The sequence below is a fragment of the Choristoneura fumiferana genome, chromosome Z (genome assembly GCF_025370935.1).
Source record: "Choristoneura fumiferana chromosome Z, NRCan_CFum_1, whole genome shotgun sequence".
Taxonomy (NCBI): Eukaryota; Metazoa; Arthropoda; class Insecta; order Lepidoptera; family Tortricidae; genus Choristoneura; species Choristoneura fumiferana.
In genome coordinates, this window is record NC_133472.1 from 28,791,568 (window position 1) to 28,807,471 (window position 15,904).

Sequence of the window (15,904 nt, forward strand, 5' to 3'; positions counted from 1 at the left end):
TATACTTATTTCTGCAAAAAAGAAAAAATACCTTAACCAGAGATTTGCCGGCTGGTTTCACATTGGTGACTTCACTGTGGTAGGTAGGTACTTAGTAATTTTTAAACTTCGATTCAGTTTTTTTTTTCAGAATTCATACGTTGCCTACCGAATATCAGCGGACGAGGTCGTAGGTCTCTATAGTATACAGCCACAGGAGCTAATGGTCAATAAGTGATCAGGATCGGAATCGGCAAATTGCCGGAGCCGGCATAAATCGCGGCCGCTGTCGGCGCGGCTTAGCCCACTAAGCCCGCGCTGATAATGGGGTTAACACGTCCGCACGACTTAAAACTGGCTCCCTCGTGTTTACATCCCTCGTGAACATACGTTAAAACGCAACTTCATATTTTACGATGCGTTACGTGTAACTGTCTTAATTAAACCGGTTTAGTAAGTCTAAGTGCGTGTAAGGTAGAGATCGTCTTGCTCTTGTCTGTAAGTCTAAGTGTACCCCTTCTTTCGTAGTTATATGTAGGTACATGGAAAAAAATTGTATCGGAAAATTTTGCTATACAATTTTCATGTTTAAAACTTTAATACCATTATCTTTGTTTGTAAGAATAATCACTAAGCTGTTACGCTCATTTAAAATAAGACAAGTAACTTGTCCTTATTTCTTCATGAGTACAAATTAGAAATCTGAATAATTTATCAGCCATTATCAGAAATAGGTATGTATAAGTCATTTGTAACGGGCGTACTTTATTATGTATGATTTTAATTTATAAATAATACTTTAATTAGTGAATTGATTTAGGTAAAAACATTCCATGCCACTGAAACAAATACTTGTAGAGCGAGTAACATCTGCCAAGCCTACGACGAGAGCCTGACACGAAGTGTGCCATTATTGTACAAGTTTGACAATAAGCGGCCCGGCCTGTTGCGTGATCCTCATGAAAAATGTCTCGCATCATCTACCTACGCAAGTGCGTACAAAGTTGTAGAGGTAGTTTCTAGTTGGGTCTCATTGTAGTAACAACGGCAGTAAATATCCACTGTATATTTTACTTACTTGGGAAGTAAACGATTAAAATCACGATTACGGAATTATTACTTCATCGTACCAATAAATTTTACGTCAAACATAAAACATATATCATAACGGTCTCATATGTTTCAAGGGTCGTATAAAACATTCCAATCACGTTGGCTCGCTTGTTTTACAAACCGATCCGACGTGGGTTCCCGTGACGTCGCCGTATCGTTACTCAACGTTAGCACTTGTTAGGGTCCCGATAAGGTTTCAAATCAATTGCGAGGGCACGGTCCACTAGACATGACAATGCAATCAGCGGTGACCGGGCAGGATTTGGTTCATACATGAGCGGATTTGCAGGATGAATAAGTTTCGACCCCACAAATAACAAAGAGGCCTTATTGCGTGTTACGCGTTTATATGGACGTTTGCAAAATTCTTTCGTTATTTCATCACGTAAAAAGCGGTAAATTATGCAGTGTTTATTCTAGATTATGTTCCTGATGTTAGAAAACTGTTGCCATAAGCATGTTGACTAGTAAAAGACTTACCATATATTTTTATTGACTGCATAATAATATGCATTGCAGGTAGTTAAATCACAGATGGAGCTAAACCGAAAAAAATATTGACTGGACTTTCTTAGGTCGCGCCGTGGTTACATCATTACATTATGTAAGTACACATATAAACCAATGATGTTTACCTGTATTCATACATAAAATGTATAGGTATCTTTGCTATCATCAAACCTATTATTATAAGTGCAAAAGTAACTCTGTGTGCGTATATATACATATAGTGATATATAAACGAATACTTCGTAGGTAGAGCCAAGGGCAAAAGCTAATAATATGATGAACGATAAAATTAGCGCTGTCTGACTACCTATTTATCTTTTACCTCGTCATGCTTAAACCGTGCTTAAACCGCTAAATCGAAATTAAATTTGGTAGGCCAGGTCATACGACAGTTTTCATCCCGGATAATGGCAGTTCCTGCGGAATGGTTATAAACCCATTCTTAGCAAACGAAGCCGCAAGCGAATACATGTGTAAATGAAAGTCAATTGTCAAAATTTGCTAATGCATCTTCATAGGGACGTCTGTTACTGTATTTTTTATGTTTTGTTTGGATTGTCAGGAAAAGGTGTGAAAAGTGGAAAATTTTGTACCTATATGAAAAAGTGTGTGGGTAACTGAGACAGAGAATACTTGCTGAGAAAATTCGGTATCATTTTCTTTAATATTACACCCCTCGAAGCCGGGTCATGGAGCTCTAATATTTTGTAGCTTCGTAACCATTTGAGTCAACAACTGTATGGCCTTTAAGCACATTGGTCACCTCTCACCTCACCTATTTCGGATGTCAGTCAACGGCCGGACATAAGAGGCAAATGGCAAACCGCGACTTTATGCCGAATGAGGTTTTAGATTGTGTGACGCGGTGCCGGCGCGGGCGTCGTGCGTGCGGCGGCAGATTAATAGCACCGATCTAATATTCTGACAGTTGCGGTCATGACACACAGTTCACGAAAGTAATGGCTGGTAGTCAAACTGCGAGGGAGTACAACGTGATGTTGCTTTTGGCAAATACAAATTCCCTAATTTTATAGTTATGCTACATTAAAATTTGAGGGCTTGGAATTACAATTTTATAAAGCGTTTAGTAGGATCGCTTTAATGTTGGGAATGTATTTTGGCTATGTATAACTTGATAGGAGCCAGCCACTCGCCGTCTTTCTTTTCTTGCATGGTAAATTTAGAATTTACTTAATTTTAAAATAAGCAGCGAAGTAGTCTCGGGCCACCCGCAGTTTACTGATATGCGACAAATATTCAATAGGTATAGGTAAAACTTTGATTGACCATTTTAATTCTATTTGACTAATATGTGATAGTTATCTCTTTAAACTCATTATATGTATGATGTTGATGATGATAATATACCTACTACATGATTTTATACGTGTATCGTTAACAACATTAAGGGGCTGTTTCACCATCCATTGATTAGCGTTAACCGACGGTTAAATGTGATGCCGTCTCCGTCTATTCGAACAAAACAAATAGAGACGGCATCACACCTAACCGCCAGTTAACACTAATCAATGGATGGTGAAACAGCCCCAAAAAAAGTAAACTTCGAATATACCTACTTATAGGTAGTTTAGAATTTTAAAGCCTAATACTTTGTAAAAGAAAATAGTCTTGGCAAACGTATGATGTTTTTGAAAGACTGCAACGATACCCCGCACTTTGCGTTTGAACGAGACAAAATAATCATCCCCACTTTACGTGCAAGGGACCAGGTAGGTAGCTACCTGCACTAAAAGAACTTTTATTCAAAAGTTTTTCCACTTACAATTACACCTTTGTATTACCTACTATTAGTCACTAGGCTAAGCTGCGCGGATGGACAGACAGACAAACACACAGACCAACGGACATGGAAAACGATAAGCGTTCCATGTAGGACTCCTAAACGTACCATAAAATTGTTTATATCGATTACCACCACGGCATTTACATAAATACATACAAGTAGTCCAGAGCAGTAAGAAATTTTTCCACTTTTCTCTTGGGTTAGTGCTTTAATTCCAGACGCGCGACCGCCAATCACCAAACCACCGTCATTCGGTACCAACACTTCCAACGCTCATGGATTCAATAAATAACATATTCACTAGGTATGAGTATGACAGCTGCTGCTAATCGCCCCCGCCCCGCACCGTGCTTCACCCCCTGACATTAGTGGCTCTCGCGAACTAAAATTTTCTCCGCGTAACTTTGAAAACACCATTAAGTCAATCTGCCCGTTTTACAGATGTTATCCTAATATTAAGCAGATAAGAAACTCGTTGTTTTGTATAAGAGGCATAATATAATGAAATTTTCACTTCTAAAACTAAAGAAGACTTTATTGGAAAAAATTAAAGTATCTAATTATTTTTTCTCTCGAGTACCTTTATTCAATTATTTCTAGTATGTTTTTCACGTATGTGACGTATTTTAGAACTACGCTGTTGAACCAACGAGAGTGACTGATACACACTTAACTCTCTGTCTCAAAAACTATTGAACCGATTTTTGGGATATTAGTTTGCACTGTTCCCTTAGTTTGACTACCTCTATTTTCCAACTTAAAAATGTTTTGTGATCCGACTTATAGTTTCCAGATATATGAGAAAAAACATATAACTATTATGTAATGTATTATAACTAGTATGTAAGTGTACTACACTTATGAAATTTAGCACACATGTTTAGAAACTGTGCAATTCTGTTAATTACACAAACACGGGTTGAATGGATAACCTCCTTTTTTAAGTCGGTTCAAAATGTTTTAAAATATTACTGTCAAATTCTTGAAGCCAAATTAATATAACCAGCAATTTTATTTCGCACAATTATAATTTGTTGTAAGTAAAGTTGTAATTTAGCTTTAGTTTATGAGTCTCCTTCAACTTCCTTGGGAACGTTATTTCAATGAGTGATTGGCGATAAAAGGGGGTTGCACGTTACGGCAGAGAACCCTTTCGCAGTTGTTTTATTGTAATTGGAGGTATCACGACAAATTAATTGCGTTGCCATGCACGCCGGCCGCCCGTCGGACGATCAGTGACAAACGATTCGGATAATGATTTTGGGCAAAAGCTATCAATTAACCAAATTAAGTAAATGAGTTATTATTTTATTAATGCACTAGTTTTATAAAAAATTCTGTACATGGAAGAAGCTGCATTTTTGACTGAAACACTACCAGGTTTCTCTACCCCCTGAGACTCCGTGTAAAAATTGGCAATCAAGAAAAGTTGACATTTCGTTAGACTCAAAATTTTGTACGCTGGGTCTTAGCAGGGCTACGAGTTGTAAGTTGTGGCGACAGGTCAACGCATATGAAACTGACTCAATCCCAAATAGCCACATTTCAAAAACAATCTTTTTATAAAAAAATAATTTCAGTTTTAAATTTTGTGTTCCCCTACATCTACGCCCCATAATAAATGTTTTTTTTTTAAGTTTAAATATTTCTAATTTTGTTAGTTTCTTCTGAAATAAAGGTGGATTTGTGTAAATATAGGTTTCCTGGTTCTATAAAATAAAGTTGATACTGTTAGACTAAGTAATAAATACACTTTCTTGCTTATAATAAAAAGAAAAAACCTTTAACGACTTTGAGGGCAAGGGCTTACCCGCAAGAAACGCATTTTGCTACTTTCAATTCTACCCGCGAGCTTGTCGTCAACATCTCACTTATTTACGATTCGCCCTCTAACGATCACGCCACGTGCGCGAGCATTGGAAAATATGCTATTAATATGAATTATATACTTATTTAATAAGCTTGATATAATAATATGCTACAATCAAATCCATTATTTGTATTAAGGAAGCTTATGAAATTAAGTACCAAAAAGCAATAAAAGCATTTTAGTGAGTCGGACTGTAGAAGTTTTCTGTTTGTTTCATATTATCAAAAGTTTGTATATCTAATTTTTACGAATTCATTGCACTATATATTCACGTATATTTTTGTTTACTTAACTGACCTCTATAGGCTCTATAGATAATATCGACTATAAAATATTTATTAATATTATAAACCATACATGCATAAAAATAAGCTTTGCTTTAAATATTCTTTGAATGTCAATATTAGGTAACTTTACTGTTTGCGAATATCAGTGCTCAATATCTAATCCGACTAGATCAAAGCTCCTAAATTATTTATAAGTAGGTAACAAGTAGAGCACTGTTTATAATAATCTTTATAATATAACAGTTTATGATAATGTGGGGTAATGCACTTGTAACTTTCCATCGGTTTGTTGGGCTCTACGGCGTAGCCGCGGCTCGTAGCGCCGCGTAGCCGTAGCACCAGCTGCGTACAAATTGCTTAGACTCGATAATGGCCTTTTCAATTTGCGAGGATTTGCAACTTTAAATTTACGAAGACTTTTATATAAAGGATGATAATATGTTTTATTCAAATGTAGTAAAATGTAATAGTGTACAATATTATTTATGAAATAGGACAAATTATTCATAATAACAATAATCGCTTAATTCCGGTGGGAAAAGCTGGTACATTAAACTAACGCTAAACTATGCTTTTAAATATAAGTCTACATATTATGTATAAACAAAAGTTACAGAACGACAGCAAAGCACAATTACTTTGCGCAAAACGAGGGTATCACAAAAGAACAAAAATATCAACGTAAAACATTTTCACGTATAACCGGCTGATACGTATAATCCGAGTGCGACATAACAGAGATTGTATTACGGCAATAAGTCCGCCTCGGAGCCCGATAAACGGAAGCTTAATCCCGGTAAGATTTTTTCACACGTCCCCCGCGATCCGGGTGCGGGTGCCTCCGGGAAAACTAATAAAGAAACCATCTCGCAGTCAGCTGAAGCTTGAAATGTATTTTTTATATAATTTACCGCGGATTGATTGTGGCAAGCGTGTCAGACCCTTGCCACTGCGATACAGCCGTAAATGCTTTTTACAGATGGTTTAGTAACCTGTTGTAATTTAAAAGTAAGTATATTTTTTATTTATCTACAATATACAGTTACATAACAGCCGTGAAATAACGAAACGTCTCCGCCATAAGTAGATAAGTAGATTCCAATAATAGAAAGCTGATTCAGTGACACTAAAAAATGCCGTGAAACTTAGAAATTTAGACTTTTAGAGCATCATCTCATTTCTACTAATTAAAGGGCTCATAGTATCAGTAAAATATGCATGTCCTAATGGAGACACACAGTGCGTGGAGCGTTAAAGTTAAACCAGATTTACCGCTTCGTATTTGTAACATCGCATGTTAACTAACAGGCGCCGGCGCGCAGTGACGGCGGTCACGCGCTAATTACGCCGTCACGTGTCGGCGCGGCAAAACACCACCGGGGCTGGCAGCCGCCGCCGCCCACATCTGCATACTCATGCCTGAACGCATTCTCATACTCGTACACATGCGTGCTAGTCATTTCGTGACCTTGATACGTATTTTTTAGTTTTCTTCTATTTTTTTTGTGTAATGTAAATTTTTATGTAAATGTTTATTCTCTCTTTCTTTTTTTCTTTCTAATCGCTAAAAATAAAATATATTAAATTCTTTTACTTCATAATGCAAGTCAACCCAATCCGATAAATTTTAATGATCTCAGGAAGATTCCATTACAATCATAGCTAATTAGGTAGGTACAGGTGAATTTAGTATTCGATGGGTGCAAAGTAGGAGGTGGGGGAACCACGAATCGATCGTAGCGCGCGCCGTGGCCAAACAAGGAACTATTCGGCGGACCAACTGTCACTATTTACTAGTGAAATTTACGTATTATTAAGTAAAAATAAATAAATATGCGTCACGAAACCTACTGCGTAGTTAACTGCAAGAACAATGGCAAAAACAGTGATCACAAATTCTATAAATTTTCGCAAGGCAGAGGTTTTGTATATTGTCAATGTCACTGAAGTTTAACGAATTACACGAGCTTCAATAGCTCATTATGAATTTACAGAATTTATGATCTTCACATTTAATTTCTTTACATCTTGGACATACTGAGCCAAAACAAGTTGGAAAGCGATGTCGTATAGTGTGCTCGGAATCCAGTTTTTATAATTAATTTGGCCATGTTTAACTGAAAATACACATAAGCCTGCATTACTAACGACCTACTACAGCCATAAATAATCGTCTGCAATATATTATGAAATGCGTTATTCGATTAGGTACATTTGTTTATTTTATTACTTCTCGTGAAGACAGACATGAGAAAGTCCGTGTCCTGAAATTAAATGATTGTGCCATTTTAGACGGGAAATAAAAAGGTCAACGTTTTAATCGATACTATAGATTATACTATATTGTGTAAATTACGATATTTTATTGAAATTATTTGTTTGTTTACTTACTTGTCGTAATGACAGCCAGCCATTTGATAATTTCAAAGTCCGCCGTAATTGTAACGGAGTAACCGCTAGTTGGCGTTGTCATCGCACACCCAGCGAATAACGTGTTAAAAATTGTTATTGTGTACAGGTGAAGCTGAATGGAAACTTGTTGAAACCTTTATGTACACCTACTTAATGATCTATGTACAGTCGCTATCCGATATTTCGGGGGCCAAGGTCATCAAAAATATCGAAACATAAACTCAAATGTTTTGAGAATTGAGTGCATGTTTCGATATATTTGTGGCCACCTCGGCCGCTCCGAAACATATGGTGACTGTACACCTACATATCGATCGGTATTTTTATGGCCAAGCTATTTAATAAAGTGTGCCCTCTATCCCACGCAAAAATATTGTCAGTTTAATCCACGCCATATTGCATTTGCAACTTTGAGGTCTCAAAACCAAACATGCAGTGAGTAGGTATATAGGTACAGCCCGGCTTGTGCTTGCGATAATGAAAATTTTACATTCATTGATAAAGTTACTTACACCTGTAAACATGTGTAAAGGTACTTATGGGTCCGTTTTAACAAGTCTTTTTTCAGCTTATCACATCTTCGCTCATATACCTAATATTATTTTACTTACACCTGTTTTCGTTTTTAGGGTTCCGGAGCCAAAATGGCAAAAACGGAACCCTTATAGTTTCGCCATGTCTGTCTGTCTGTCTGTCTGTCCGTCCGCGGCTTTGCTCAGGGACTATCAATGCTAGAAAGCTGTAATTTTGCACGGATATATATGTAAACTATGCCGACAAAATGGTGCAATAAAAAAATCAAAAAAAAGTTTTAGGTTAGATACCTCCCATAGACGTAAAGTGGGGGTGTTTTTTTTTTTTTTTCATCCAACCCTATAGTGTGGGATATCGTTGGATAGGTCTTTTAAAACCATTGGGAATATTATTTAATTTTTCGAAATGGATACGGAACCATATTTTGTGCGTGTCCGACACGCTCTTGGCCGATTTTTTTATAGAATGAACTGCCGCCGCGTATAGCCGCGTGTTTTGAACCGTCAGGTTATAGGGAACGATTCTTACGTTATACCTGAAACAGAGATTAGAATGCATAGACTCATAAATGTGTCGTAAAAGCATAGTAAAAGAGGATAAGTAAGTCCACTTCGACCCTTTATATTATTATTATTATACTAAATTTAAAAATATTATTTATAATTCGTCGGAATGTTACTACTCATGTTTACCTACACATAATACTATAACTATATTGTTTATAGGTAGGTAGGTATCTATTATTTTTTGTGTCCTTGTATGAAACTATTACACTACACTTATATAATGATAGATGTGTGTGTACAATAAATAATAATAATAATAATATACTACTAATTTACAACTAAACCTAATACAAAAAATACGTAAGTACGAGTACGCGAACGTAAAAGGTGAGCGCAAGACGAGCGAGCTAAAATCGAACCGTACGGCACCGACTGCAGCGCAGCCTTGACTAAAGAAATTAATCCTCCTTAAATTATTATTATCAGCGTGCGTACCTACCGGCGCCAACCGGCGCGTACACACTTAAGCCGCGCGATGTACTTTTGTTCGTAGTAAACCTACTTGTCTTGAAGTCTCTATACCAGGTGGGCCCTGTAACAAATGAAACTAAGTGTAGTTCTGCGACTTTCAAAATTTATGCACTTAATATTTTCAAAGTAAAACTAAATTAACGAACATGTCGCTCTCGCATCGGTCTAGTCAGCCACCAAAGACGTTGTGCATAAATTATGCAGCATAAACAACACGCCAAATTTTGTTTGAAATAAACGCGTAGGCCTGACGATGAGAACTAAATTATCTCAAGATTAAGAGTGGAAACTGTGGTTTAATTTTTTGCTCCTGTTACAGGGCCCATCTTGTATATTGTAATAGATATTTATGAAAACCAAGTTGAATATATATCAGTGCGCAAAACTTTGCTGAAAGCGCCGTGTCCCAACACTATTTGGTAACAGTGAAACTACGTGGTTAGAGGCGGGTGTCCCGCACTGATATGGCCGGCCACTGCTGCAAAAACCGTCAGCAAAACGCGACGGCTAGCCGCCCGCTGCACTACTTGACCGCAAACTGCATCTGACGCCATCACCGATTTCATCTAAACATACATAATTTTACTATAGCTTGGAACATTGCACTGCATTTTTGTTTGGTAGTGTTAGAATATTGAACTGTCAGGAACATAATACCGGTTTGTTCCCTTGTAAACTGTGTAAAATATGCATAAGCATAAGCATTGTTCTGCCTTTTGCAGGTTTCCGTACCCGAACAAACGGAACTCTGCTAAGTACAGTCGCAACGTCTTCGTTCCATCTTAATAGAAATCTAAATTAATAAAAACCAATCTAGTGTGAGTCAGGATTAGATAAAAAACTTTGTAATTTGTTTGTAGCTTACTTACTTTTTTTTTGTTGCGATTTTTGCCCTTGACTGTGCGCTGTTCGGATCGCTCATGCTGCAGGAAGCTGACTTGCACTTGGGTTTTGTAGGTTTTGATTACCTGCACTAGGAACTTTATTTGTTGGCGATTGTGTTTTGTATTAGTGTTTACATGTTTAGTAGGTATACGAATTATAACAACTATTTTTTTTTCTAAAAATCTTTAATATCAAATAGATCACCACTTTTGCATTTTTGATAACGATAACCTATTAAGTACCTACTTGTTCGTTCATATCTCTAATTTTAACATGATCGTATTTTTACTAGATTTTTAAAAATTCAAGTGTAATCTTAATAGCCTGTTGTCCGTGACTCCGTCCGCGTTTATCACTCTCCCGCGGGAACTATGCAATTTTCCGGGATAAAAACTATCCTATGTCCTTCCCCGGGACTCAAACTATTTGTGGACGGAATTTCATCGTCGGTTCAGCGGTTTAGATATGATGAGGTAACAAATAAACAAACAAACAGACTTACAAAATTTCGCATTTATAAAATTAGTGGGATGAGGAGCAAGGCCAACCCGCCGCCGCCACTTTGATTCTCGCTTCAAATTGTATTACACTTGGCATGAAACGAGCGCCTCAAAGCCTTTTTCCTTTACCCCGTGAAGCTGTGTCGTTTTATTTGATAGCACTCGTTTGTAGGTAGGTAATTACAGTTTGTGTTCATTTTTTATACTTCTTAGTGTCTCTAGTTAGTTGCTTTTCGTGTTTGTAGTTACACGCGGTGAAACTGCGATAGGGGAGAAGTTTTTGCAATACGAATATATTGTTATACATATAGGCAGATTTGAGTTCAGTACATATTTATAGATTTTTTAATAAAGTAATATCGGCAGAGTGAAATAGTAATATAGTTCTTTTAGTAAATGTTCATTTGCTTATTGATGTTACAAATAGTTTTCCTAGTGAATAATTTAATTATCTTTAATACATTTCATCAGACGTACTGTGTTTGAAACAGAAGGGATGATTGCTAATGTTACATTTACGTCTGTCGGAATTAATTCCGTAGCAAAGTCGACTCGGAGCGGCTGATTCAATTATGTCACGTTCGGAGTACAATCGGCCAAGCGAAAAGATGGGGAAAAACGAGAAAAATGTCGGCATTAGATCACGCGGACGATAAGTGGATGACTTCGCGCATGAGTTGCCGTCAAAGGGCAGTTAGCCGAGCGCGAAGTGCGAACGCGAGCCTGTGCCGTGCCGATGGTGCCAGCCCCAGGGCGTGTGCCGCGCGGCGCCGGCCGCTCGCCACTAGGACTATTAAAAAAACCGGCCAAATGCATGTCGTGCCACGCGCGGTGAAGGGTTCCGATTAATACGCGGCATCGGATCGGATCGTCTAATACTCAACTTGTAAAGCCTACTAAGTTGTTATTGTTTTCTTTTTTTTTAATTCATTGCATAAATTATCATCAAGATTTTTTCGGATTTTTCAAACTAGCAGTTTAGCTCGAAGAGCTCGAAGATGCTCGAATTTGCTATTCGTACATAGGTATATGTAAAGTATAACTAATTTTGACGGTATCGTATCGCTGTCACTTCCCAACAAAATAATCCAACATTAATTACGGGATAAGCACAATCTTTTGCGAGATATTAACGTTAACGGTACAGGTTTTAAAGTTTGAGCGGCCCCTTCTCGCACGGTTAAGTTCACCCCGCGGTAGTAAAGAAAATCCTTCCCAAATTGCATGCTTGGCGTTCACACGTTAGCCCACCGCCGATATGTCGTTTCTCGATATTTTTAAAGCGCGAGCTCCACGCGACATAAAAGATACGAGAGTTAGGACTTAGTATCCATTTGCCGAAATTGGCCTCGTTCGAGATAACAACAAGTTTTCGCACCCTCGCAACTAAATGTGCAATTCATACGTGTGTTAAATCTGTAGAGAGGAGGCCAAGTGTAAACTTTATTTTGCGGGCTCGATGGTTGTTTTTTGCACAAAATAAATATCTTTGAGCATATGTCATTGCAGATGCTTCACCTTATCAGATGGCGTTGGACAGCATGCCATGAGTAGGCGGTGAGCCCCAATTTTTTCTTGTTAGTAAAATTTGTTTAAGGAAGGTCATAAATTTGATCCCCACGTTCTCTACGTCGTAGACTCTACGTTATATTTTAAAGTAGCTAGTATAGGGTTTAAATGTATACATGTACATTGGCTAGTCTTTGAAGACTAAAAGAATGTATAAGATAAGGCAATGGATGGATGGAATGGTAAGTTACCTCTTTGCATTTGATTACACGCTTGAGCGAACAAAGAAAACTATCTCAAACGTCTGAGCCCCTGCATTCTTCTGATTCTGATTTTAAGTAGATACAAAGTTTCTAAAAACATGTAATTCTGGATAGGTAACATGCGAAAAATACCAAATGTTTGTACTGTAGGGTCTTAACAAATGTGATCTCTCTGTATTTATAAGTATGAAATGCATACTGGATTGTAATGGAAGGGGTGTTTCGAAATAAAATAAGACGCGAGAATACGACACAGCACTAAACGAGTTAACAGGACATCCCGCCGCCCTCGCTGCTCGCCCGTTCCTATAACTGTCACCCTGTCAAACTATACTACGCGCCAAATCCCCACATTTCCATACTGCCATATTTTACGGCTCACCAGAGAAAATAAATAACAACGATAATACAAGTATGAGCATTTTCCGAACCTTTAAGTCGAACGGAATTTACATATCAGATGTTGACAGAAAAATCCCCAACACGGGTTAATACTGGTGGCTCAGGGGAAGAAATATCAATTTTAGTAAAGGTAAAGGAGCAATAGTAATGCTTTTTATGACTGCGTATATTTGTTGTTTTATGGGAATAGATACATATCTGAGAAAAGTTATTGAATGTAAATAAAATCGAATTATAGGGGTTTGCTTTACAATTTTCCTAGCATACTAACCATAACACAGACATAAAGAAAGGGCAACAATGACGTTGATGTTTTAAAACGGGTTTCTTCCAATTCGCACTACTGGGCTCGCGTGGGTACCTACTACAGCCAAAACCCAAACCATCTTATTCTAAGAGGAGGCCTGAGTCCAGCAGTGGGCCCTAATTAATATAAAACTTAAGCCTGTGCCTAACGGACAGGAGTATTAGAACTAGAACATTAAACACAGTCGCATCGATAACCATTATCTTTGAAAGATTTTAATAATTAAAACAGTTTTCTTAAATTTTCAACTCTGCTACGCTATTTCAAACACTCAGGACCTGGGTGACCGAGCTTCACTCGTTGGTCTTTTTTTGACGGGTTTTTTGGAGATGATACATAGGTACGTATTTGAATAAGCTTTCGATATAAAATGCAAACCAAGTTCATTTTAATTAGAAAACAAGCTTTTTCCCACATATAAGGCCAAGCTAGATCGATTATTGACCTCTGAGCTTTCACGGACACCTCACATAGCAAATTTCGTCGAAATCATTAGAGCCGTTTCCGAGATGCCCGATAGAATAAATAGTACCTGGGCGACCGAGCTTTGCTCGGGCTAAAACTCGACAATAAACGTTTTCCCAGAGATAAGACCAAGCTAAATCGATTTGTCATCCCCAAAAACCCCCACATACTTACCATACCATAACTTGGTCTAATTTAGGTCGGCATTTCTATCAAGTTAAACCTAACTAACTAACAACTTAAACTCATAAAAAAAGAAGTTATAGTGACACAACTACAATAGTTGGAAATATGATATGGCAAAGGTTTTTCTAGATATTAATCTATTCTTTAATATCGTAGAACCATTTTTTGTTCTATCATCAAGTTTCCGCAGCGCATGCGATGAAAGATATTTTATGGCAACTTTTTATACACTTTGAGTTACAGTATTGAAGTTTTAGCATGGAACCCTAATTTTTTTGGTAATAAATATAGCCTTAGGCACTTTGGAATATAATTTAACATTCTAATGGTGTTTTTTTTTTTTAAATAGGTCAAGTAGGGTAGACCGGGGACAATAGAAACACGTCATGACTGAAACAAGTCAAATTTCTCGAAAACTATAATACCTCGGGTATGACGCAACACTCAGAACACGCGGTCGGCCACGGCGGAATCCCCGACCAATAGCGCTCGAGCGACCGAGCAGCGTGGACTTGTCGAGGAGCCATCGAAATTTTTCGCAGTCAAAAGTAACTATTTGTGATCTACTTTGTTTTCTTATAACTTTGTTTACTCTTGTATTTTGACTGATTAAATTATTGGAGGGTTATAGTAAGGAATAAACGCGAGTTTTGACTGTTATGGATCAGCTTTAGAGTGTCTTTGATGAGTAATATTTGACCATGAATTAAAAAATGTGATGTGGGGACGGTAGAAACAACTTGCTTGTGGACGATTGAAACGTTTCTATCGTCCACGCGTTTTAATCGTCCCAAAAGTAACCCATTTCAAATATAAGGAGGTTCTGTGTTTGATGCACATGCTGTTCACAAACATTTCTAACATTTCTGCTATTTTTGGCCCAGTTAAAAATATTTTATTTAGTAGTGTCAAATTAAAACCGCTAAAAAAAACTTTTTTTATCCAAAAAAAAATCTGAATCAAAATTACGGATTGCACAGCAAAAAATCCACCAAAATATTACGTACTTAATTAAAAAAAAATACAAACCTTGTAACTTTTTTTTTAAATATAGCTCCTTTTTTTGCACATCAAATATATAATTACCTATCAATTTATTTTTAGCATGTATATACTTTTTACATAACCAGCACTAGTAGGGGCCAAATAAATAAGGTTCTGGCGCTTCGCCGGCCGCTGCCGCGGCGCGCTCGCTTTGCTCGCTCGGCTTGCGCGTCGCGTTGTGGTCGCAATTGTACCTAACGCTCCTTATAGGCGTATATAGAGGGGGGGCCGGGTGGGCTGTGGAGTCAGTATTTTTGATGTGATTGTAGTATTTTTGTATAGTTTGTGTTGATATATTTTCGAATTATCTGCAGTACCTACTAGTTTTGTTAAACATTTAGTTTATTTGTATTGAAATAATTTAATTGATGTACATACATACAAAGGTATATAAATGATGAGAATAAATTGATAGGCAATTATTTATTTGATGTGCAATTAATAATATTCCTTTTTCAAATTCGCCTAAAGGCGTTAGGTATAAACTACACATACTTCAGTATTTTCACGAGACTGACTATTAGTAGGTAAGTACCTACAATTGTTAATAGAGATGGTTGGTTATTGTTAAGAGCGTTTATACCTGCTGAGCTGGCAACGTTGCATTTTTGTTAGTTTTTTTCGATTATTCTGTAAAAATTTAATTAAAATTAAAAATGTATTCTGATAAAACTGTTGTTAATATATAATGTGTCTGCTGCAATAATGATTCGTGATAGGCTTTTATTTTCTTTAGGAACCGTTAATTAACATTTTTTCGTTTATTAAGAATATAAAAGTCTATCACGAATAATTAT